The following is a 9,039-nucleotide window of genomic DNA, read 5'->3' on the forward strand; positions in this document are numbered from 1 at the left end:
CTAGGAGGTGACTGAGAGACTTATAAGGCCATGCAAGCTCCTCTGGTAATATATGCATAACTAGCTCTGAAGGGTATATATACAGTACTAGCTGATATACCCGGCTTCGCCCGAGTTAATTTGGTACTGGTGTTTATCTGGTGTTCACACGGAAATCTTATAAAGTCGTGGTTACTTTAGAGATACCGGAAAAACATATGTTCACCATTTTGCATAGTTCTCTGTGTTACCCAGGAAACACCACGTGGAGGTAACCATGCAACGTTTCCTTCATATAAAATGACATCAGGAAGTGAGAGAATTAGATTCCGTACATAAAATGTGGACGCCAATTCTTTTGTGCATAGAATTGAACAATCGAGGTGGGACCCATTAGCTTTTCCTATTTATGACACAATCAATGCTCGTGCCAAATTTTAAGTTTCTATGTGAGAAAATTACATTCCGTACATAAAATTTGAACGCTAATTCTTTGGCGCTTTGAATTGAATAATGGAGTTGGAACCCATTAGCTTTTCCTATTTATGACATAATCAATGCTCGTGCCAAATTTCGAGTTTCTATGACACCGGGAAGTGAAAGAATTAGATTCTGTACATAAAATTTGGACGCTAATTCTTTTGCGCATAGAATTGAATAATCAAGTTGGGACCCAATTACTTTTCCTATTTTGGAGATAATCTATGCTCGTGCCAAAATTCATGTTTCTACGACATCGGGAAGTTGGAGAACTTTTGGCGAGTCAGTCAATGAGTGAGTCAGTCAGTGAGTGAGTGAGTCAGTGAGGGCTTCCAGCTTTATATATATAGATAAGGAAGATGGAATACCTCTGCAGCGCCACCTATTGGATGGCAGCAGTCCTGCAAATCAATGTCTGATCCCTTAAACAAGTCTTTAAAACAATGATTGGGAATTGAAAACCAAGCCAGACATCCATACACAGACAGCAGTTTCGGGGTTTTTGCCCCTCATCAGTAGGTTTTTGGCTTGGCTGGTGAGAGGCCTGTGATGTGGGTCTGGTGGGGTATCGTCTCTCCTTAGGCCGCTTTCACACAGACGGTTTAGTCACGATGCAACAGTGCTACAAGTCCCATGTATGTGAGGCTCGTGCTTTCCAATGGGTTCCTTCATGTTAGCGATGTTTTGTAGGCTGCTACATTGCGAGAAAAAAAAGTCACGGCATGCTGAATACTGCTGCGATTTGCGATGTTTTGTAGCCCATGTTTCCTATGGAGCCTTCCTTTGTGTTGCATCGCACGAATCCCTTTTTTTTTGGAAATAATTTTTTTTAGTGTTTTTTTAGCGCTTTTTGCCATGCAGGATAAAAAGCACGTTGAACTTATTGTACGTGTCGTTACGGATACGATGATACCAAATATGTGGGATTAAATTTTTTTTAATTTTATGCTAATATGAGAAAAAAACACAAAAAAAGCGCCTCTGTCCTGCAATGCCTTATCGCTTGTTACAGCGATCACAGGCACTGGCAATAGAGGATGCCAGTATCATGTTGCCATGGTAACCCATGGGGCTCTCCACGATATCGCGAGAGTCTGATGACATCACAGAGAGAAGGTGTTACCAGTTGGGGTCGCTGCTCCAAAGCACCCCCACTGTTGCAGGGGAGCCCGGCTATCAGTGACAGCTAGCTTCCGCTGCCGGATAGCATGAGATCTCTTCTGATCTCTCGCTATCCTCAGGGAATAACTGTACCTACTGTTGCGCTAAGTATCTCCCTGCCAGGACGTACAGTTACACCCTGTTGCAGGAAGGGTTAAAGACTTGTTTAAAGGGTCTGACATTGACTTGCAGGAATGCTGCCATCAAATAGGTGGCGCTGCAGAGGTATTGTTCCATATTCCTTATTTGCAAAATTATTTCTAGGATGCCTTGTGTGCACAGCTCTCTTCGGGTCAGACACAGCATCTGTCTTAGGGTTAAAGGGGTTTTCCAAGCAAATACAATTGATGACCTGACCTCAGGATAGGTCATCAATAGTTGATTGGCTGGGGTTCGCTGCTCAGGACCCTGGCCGAACATCTGTTCAAGTGCCCGCTGTCAGCACCATGCAAATGGGTAGGGAGTGGAAGCAGCCCTGTGTAGAGGCTGGCACTTGTAATTGCATGCGCAGCTCCTATTAAAATCAATGACCGCCACACCTGCAATTACAAGCACCGGCCACTACACAGGGTTAACTGCTTCTGCTCCGTACCCGGGTGTTGTGCACTGACAGTGGGTGCCCGATCAGCTGATCTGCCAGGGTCCTGAGCAGCAGTTCTCAGCCAATCACCTATTGGCATTAGGTCATCAGTATTTTCCTGGAAAACCTCTTATGGGTGCGTTCACACGTTGCAGAAATGCTGCAGATTTGTTGCAGAATTTCTGTGTATCCATGTGAGTGTGATACTGACATGCGCAGTGCCCTATGTGGTCTCTGGCGACAGAGGGTATGATTACAGAATGGGTAAAGCACTGTGAGACCCACAGCGTTTTACACATACGCCCGTAGACATGAGCCCTAATGTAGTTTTCGGCAATGTGTGAATGCACCCTAAGGGGGTTCTGGCCCGTGGGATCCTTTTGTCACCCATCAGTACTCAACAGTGTGATTGCAAGGTAACAGTAGGTTCCCATGGCAGCTGGAAGCCTGACAAAGACCTCCATGTCTGCCATGTAACCTTGCCTATTAGACCCCGCCTCTGGCAGAATCCAATAGGCTGTTGTCATAAGTTTAGTAGAATGCACAACATAAGTAATGTACTGTGTGAACAACCAAACCAGCAACTAAAAAGAGCATCAAAACAGTTTAAAAAATTAAAGATGAAATAAACTGCATTTTTCTTCACAAAAATCTTTTTTTAAATAGATAAAATGTATTTTATTTATTAAAGGGGTTGTCCCGCGAAAGCAAGTGGGGTTCAGCACTTCTGTATGGCCATATTAATGCACTTTGTAATGTACATTGTGCATTAATTATGAGCCATACAGAAGTTATTCACTTACCTGTTCCGTTGCTAGCGTCCTCGTCTCCCTGGTGCCCGTCTAATTTTCAGCGTCTAATCGCCAGATTAGACGCGCTTGCGCAGTCCGGTCTTCTTCTTTTCTGAATGGGGCCGCTTGTGCCGGAGAGCGGCTCCTTGTAGCTCCTCCCCGTCACGTGCCGATTCCAGCCAATCAGGAGGCTGGAATCGGCAATGGACCGCACAGAAGCCCTGCGGTCCACCGAGGGAGAAGATCCCGGCGGCCATCTTCAGCAGGTAAGTAAGAAGTCACCGGAGCGCGGGGATTCAGGTAAGCGCTGTCCGGTTTTCTTGTTTAACCCCTGCATCGGGTTTGTCTCGCGCCGAACAGGGGAGCTGTTGAAAAAAAAAAAACCCGTTTGGGCGCGGGACAACCCCTTTAAGAAAAAAATGTTTTTTTGTTTGTTTTTTTAAGAGCAACACCTAACGGGTATTACTGTGTTCATAACGACCTGGACAATGAAAATATTTTATTTATCACACACGGTGAACACTGTAAAAATAATTTCAAAAAGTAACAGCAGAATTGCAATTTTTTTTGTTTATCTCCCCAAAAACATAATAGAAAACAATCTAAAAGCCACCTGGACCCCAGACAGATAGCAATAACAGCTACAACTCTCCATGCAAAAAACAAGACCTCACAGGGCTCCGCCGCCGGAAAAATAACCTTAGAATGCGGAGATGCAGATTCAATTGTTTTTCTTTAAAAATGTGTTTTTATTGTGCAAAAGCAATTTTAAAAAATTACATAAACTTGGTGTCACAGTAAGGGCTTATTTACACGAGTGTATAGCGGCCGCCGTTTTCATGGCCGGCCAATATACGCTTCCATCTGAGTAGTGCCCCCTTCCCACTGCCTCTCTCCTCTACTACGGAGTTTGCAATGGGAAGGGGCGGAGCTAAGTTCAGCTCTGTCCCACCCACTCCCATTGCTGGCTATGGGCAAGGAGCTTAGCTCCGCCCCATCCTGCACACTCCCATTGCAAACTGCTCAGAGGGGAGGAGAGAAGCAGAGAGTCGGTGAGGGGGAGGGACTGCTCAGATGGAAGCGTACATCGGCTGGCCGTGAAAACTCTGGTCAATCTACGCTCGTGGGAATAAGCCGTAATCGTGCTGATCCAGATAAGAAAATTATCATGTTATTTTCACTGAATGCTGAATACTGTAAAAACAAAACTCAAAAGCAATGGTGGAATGAGGGAGGAGGGGGGGTTCCATTCCCCCTCCCCCCAAAAAAGAATTAATAAAAGTTAAATAATAAAATATATGTACCCCAGAGTGGTGCCATTAAAAAATATAACTGGTCCCTCCCCGCCAAAAAAACAAGCCCTCATACAGCTATATCAACAAATTATGGTTTTACAATGTGAGGATAGCAATCACTTGGTCCTTGAAGCAAAAATAGGCTGGTCACTTAGGGGTTAATGCGATCGCCCATTCCCAAACAGCTATCATTAGTCGACTGCGCATCGCCCCGTTGACGTGGGAAGAGGTGCAGCTGACCAGCGAGCACTTTGAGGCTCACATAAATGCGACAATCAGGCGGCGCACAAGTGTTTGCATGTTCCTCGGCTGATCGCTGGGACATATACATGGCCCAATGATCAGGTAAAAAAATGTTTGGGCGAATGCTCTTGCCATAGAATCGGGCTGCATAAAAGACCCCTAAAGAGTAACTACTTAAAAAAAACTTTCGACATGTCATAGGGTCATGGTAAAGGCCCATTTCCATACACAGATATCTTTCAAAAGATTGAAAGATTAGCGATCGTTTTGCATAAAGTACTAATAGGCACTAATTTCTATTAGCACTCATCAGCTTCATTTGCATGCAAATGAGTTTCTGGGAGCTGTTACAGAACGCAGCAGGAGGTCTGAGCTCTGTAATTAGCTCCATTGTTCAGCCCCGGGCTCCCCCTGGAGAATTCAGCACCATGGACAGCAGACACAGTGTGCGGTCCTGCTGAACAATGGTTTTCAAGCAGAACTGAAAACCCTCATTTGGCCAAACAGTGAAAGATGGGCACATTTAGATACAATGATTATCGCTCAAAAGACTGCTTTTGAGTGAATTTTGAGCGATAATCGCTGAATCGAAATGGGCCTTAAGAGTTGGGGGTTTGGGTGCTCGGACCGCCACCCATTGCTAGAACAAAGCAGCGGTAGCCCTCATCACAGACAATGCTCGCTAATAGAAGACTGGCTAAGTGGGAAGTCTATGAGTCCATCTACAGCTAGTGAGCAGAGGCAACGCTCGGATAAGCGCTTAAGCTGCTTCGTTCTAGAAAGCTGTGGAGGCACCCGGACCCCCACCAATCAAAACTTGGCATTCCAAAAGTTTTTTAAAAGTAGTTACACTTTAAGTTACTAAAGATCAATCATAGTAAAAGCATCCTGTTTTCATTGAGCAGAGACGCTATCATGCCAATGTAGTGCGGTATCCTCGTAGCCCTTTAAATAGAATATTGTTGGGGGGTCATTTTCTGTAATGATTGGTTTGAAAAGGAAAGTGCCTGACCTCTGGTGGCCATGTATAGTAACTGAACGTGTTTATTTGGTTTTAATGGTTTATCTCTTTGCTGCATCCCTGCAACCGAGCCCACTATGCCCAGCATTCCCTCGTCCTGGGTCCATACATGGACTCCCCAGGCTCCCCCACTAGCAGTGCAGCCCGTGGCCCTCACACTTAGCTCACAGGCAGCACTTAAACAAGGTGCTAGCCATTTAAAAGTATTTTGGCTTTGAAAAACAATTTCACTTAATGATTTATGCTTATTTCTTAGGCATATTTTAACTCGAGTTAACAAAAAAAACCTCAGCATTTTTGCAGCATATTAATGTCTTGTTACATAGGAAACAAGAAGAGGTCTCAGTGAATTCTCATAGGTGAATGCTGCAGTAACTCCGCAGCAAAATCCAACACATAGCACATGTTGTGGATTTCACCCCCTCATTTGAAGGATTGTAATAAATGGATATGCTGTGAATGTAAAATCTGCAGCGCAGGTCCATCTCTGCCTTCGCCAGCAGTGAGCTCTGATATCAGAGTTCATTTTTCCCTTTGCGGTGATAGGTTTGTAAATGTTAGCGTGAGCTCTTGTAAGATAGGGACCCTTAACGTGGGTTGCGAGCTCATGGATTTTGGCCAAAATATTAAACTAACACCACGTATTTATCATTTCTTGCAGAAAGCAGTCTAGCTTTAGATACTGTGCTTAGTGATCTTAGATCTTTTAGGCTGCCTTCAAACTTGCGAGAAAAATCACACCATTTGTGAGCGTGCGAGAAAACGCAGAATTGTGAAACCCATTCTTTTTAATGACTTCATTCCCATCTGCATGGTTTCCTGTCATGTGATTTGTGAGATTTGGAAATTGCAACATGTCTTATCTTTTGCTATTTATTTCTCACCCATGTTTCCCTATGGAGCCTCTGCTTTATCACATCGCAACTCACGAACTTGTGATGTTCGTGCGATGAGTTTTTAACATTAGCAACTTCTGTTTTGGTCTATCGCAAGAAAATCGCAGGCGGCAGCGATGCAAGATTATTTTTAGGGAAAAGGCATTGCTGATACTCAAATGAGATATTGCTACGATTTTCCCCCCAGCGATATTGTGCTTGCCAGTGTGAAGCAGCCCTTAGTCAGATGTTTCTATGGTATACTGAAGATCAAGTATAAGGCCACACTCACACAGGCGTTTTTTACAGCATTTTAGCGGACGTTTGAAACGCCCGCTTAAAACGCTGTACTAAGCCTCCATTGATTTCAATGAGGCTTCTCAGACAAGCATTTTCGCTTTGCTGCACTTTTTAAACACACCACATCACCCATGGCAACGATAGGGGTGCATTAAGAACGCTGTCGAGCGCGGTTCAAAACATTGCATTTAAATAGGCGGCATTTAAACAAATGCCTGTGTGGGACTGGCCTACGCATTTCATAGGTTGCTAAGCTTTTATTGACAAGTACGTTTTATAAGTTTAGGCAAAGACTCAATATTTACAGTGTTGACTTTAACTTTTCGAGACTTCTGCAATTTGCCCTGACATGCTGGCGATCAGCTTCCGGGCCAAATCCGAACTGATGGCAACCTATTCTTGCATAATCAGTACTTGGAGTTTATTACAATTTGTGTGTTTTTATTTGTGGTCAATCCTTAAATACCAAGAGAACAGATTCTCAATGGGATTGAGATCTGAGGAATTTCCTGGCCATGGCTACTCAGAATTTGGCCTAAGAACACTGCCATGAATAAAGAACGGTATCTAAACCTCCTCCAAGAGAAACTTCTCCCAGCGATGCAGGAACAACTTGGTGATGGACAATGCTTTTTCCAGCATGATGGAGCACCAGGTCACAAGGCAAAAGTGATCACCAAGTGGCTCGGTGAACAAAACATTGCCATTTTTAATCCATTGCCAGGAAGCTCCCCAGATCTGAATCCCGTTGAGAAGCTCTGGTCAATCCTGAAAAAGCAGGTGGACAACCAAAAATTGTGATAAACTCCAAGCACTGATTAGGGAACAATGGGTTGCCATTAGAGATGAGCGAGTATACTCGCTAAGGCACATTACTCGAGCGAGTAGTGCCTTAGCCGAGTATCTCCACGCTCGTCTCTAAAGCTTCGGGGGCCGGCGCGGGTGACAGGTGAGTTGCGGGCGGGAGAGAGAGAGATCTCCCCTCTGTTACTCCCCGCCGCTCTCCGCCTCCCGAATCTTTAGAGACGAGCGGGGAGATACTCGGCTACGGCACTACTCGCTCGAGTAATGTGCCTTAGCGAGTATACTCGCTCATCTCTAGTTGCCACCATCAGGATTTGTCCCAGAAGCTGATATCCAGCGTGCCATGGTGAATTGCATAAGTCTTGGTGGAAGGGGGGTATAGGGTTGGCACTGTAAATAGTCTTTGCCTAAACTTGATGTTAAGTTATGGATGATTTTGAACATGAAACCGATGTGAAGAAATGGTCATAATTCCATCTTTGGTTTTTGTTGCAGCTGCATTTTGACCGTGTAACAATTGAAAATTCCCAAGATGTCCTTCATCTTTGCGGGCTGCAAAGTCATAAATGTCTTTTCCATTCAGTATCTCTGATGGGATTGGTGAGCAGCTTCGAGGATCCTTGGTTATAAGCGGTATGGTCATGGATTTTGTATTGACTTGTGTTTCTTGAGGATCCTTACGACAGTTGGTTGGCTCACGCCATGCTCCAATGCCAGTCTCCTGGTGCTTTTATGTGGACTCTGTGTGTAATCAGCTAGCACCGCTGTCGACACCTGGGGATCGGAAACACTACTCGGACGACCGGTCCTCGGCTTGTCCTGGACACTGCCAGTCTCCCTGAACTTCTGAATCAATTTCCTGACAGTTCGTGCGTTAACTGGCTGTTTTCCTGGGTGTTCTTGATTGAACGCCTCGGCGACCTCACGTGAACTTCTGTTACCGACCATCAGGATAATCTCAATTCTGTCCTCAATTGTTAATGACATCTTCTGCTACCTGAAAAGACATGCGATTAGTGTTTTTTATACAACACCAGTCTACATAACTTTATTAATACTTAACATGACATCATAACTCAAACAGTTGCAGAATTTGAAAAAAATGACCACAACTATCAATTTCTCATAAAATTCTACCCTTAACCCCACAGAACGTGAGCTTGCGTCCTGGCAGGGTGGTAGTTAATGCAACAGGATGCAAACTTAGATCCTGTGGATGGCGTGGGCTCAGAAGTGAGTCTGTGCCATCCTGCAGCAGGTATCGGCTGTGAATGAACAGCAGGGATCGATGAGAACATGGATCCCCGCTGTTAATACCTTACATGCTGCAATCAATGTACATCACAGCATGTAGAGAGTTCACAGCAGGTATCAGTTGGTTTGGCACCCTTTGTATGACTTATCTATGTGTAAGTATAAGGCCGCTTCCACGCGGCGACTTTATCACGATTTGACAGCGCTACAAATCGCATGTCTGTGGAGTCCATGCTTTTCTATGGGTTCTTCCACA

Source organism: Eleutherodactylus coqui, chromosome 1, assembly GCF_035609145.1.
Source record: "Eleutherodactylus coqui strain aEleCoq1 chromosome 1, aEleCoq1.hap1, whole genome shotgun sequence".
NCBI lineage: Eukaryota > Metazoa > Chordata > Amphibia > Anura > Eleutherodactylidae > Eleutherodactylus > Eleutherodactylus coqui.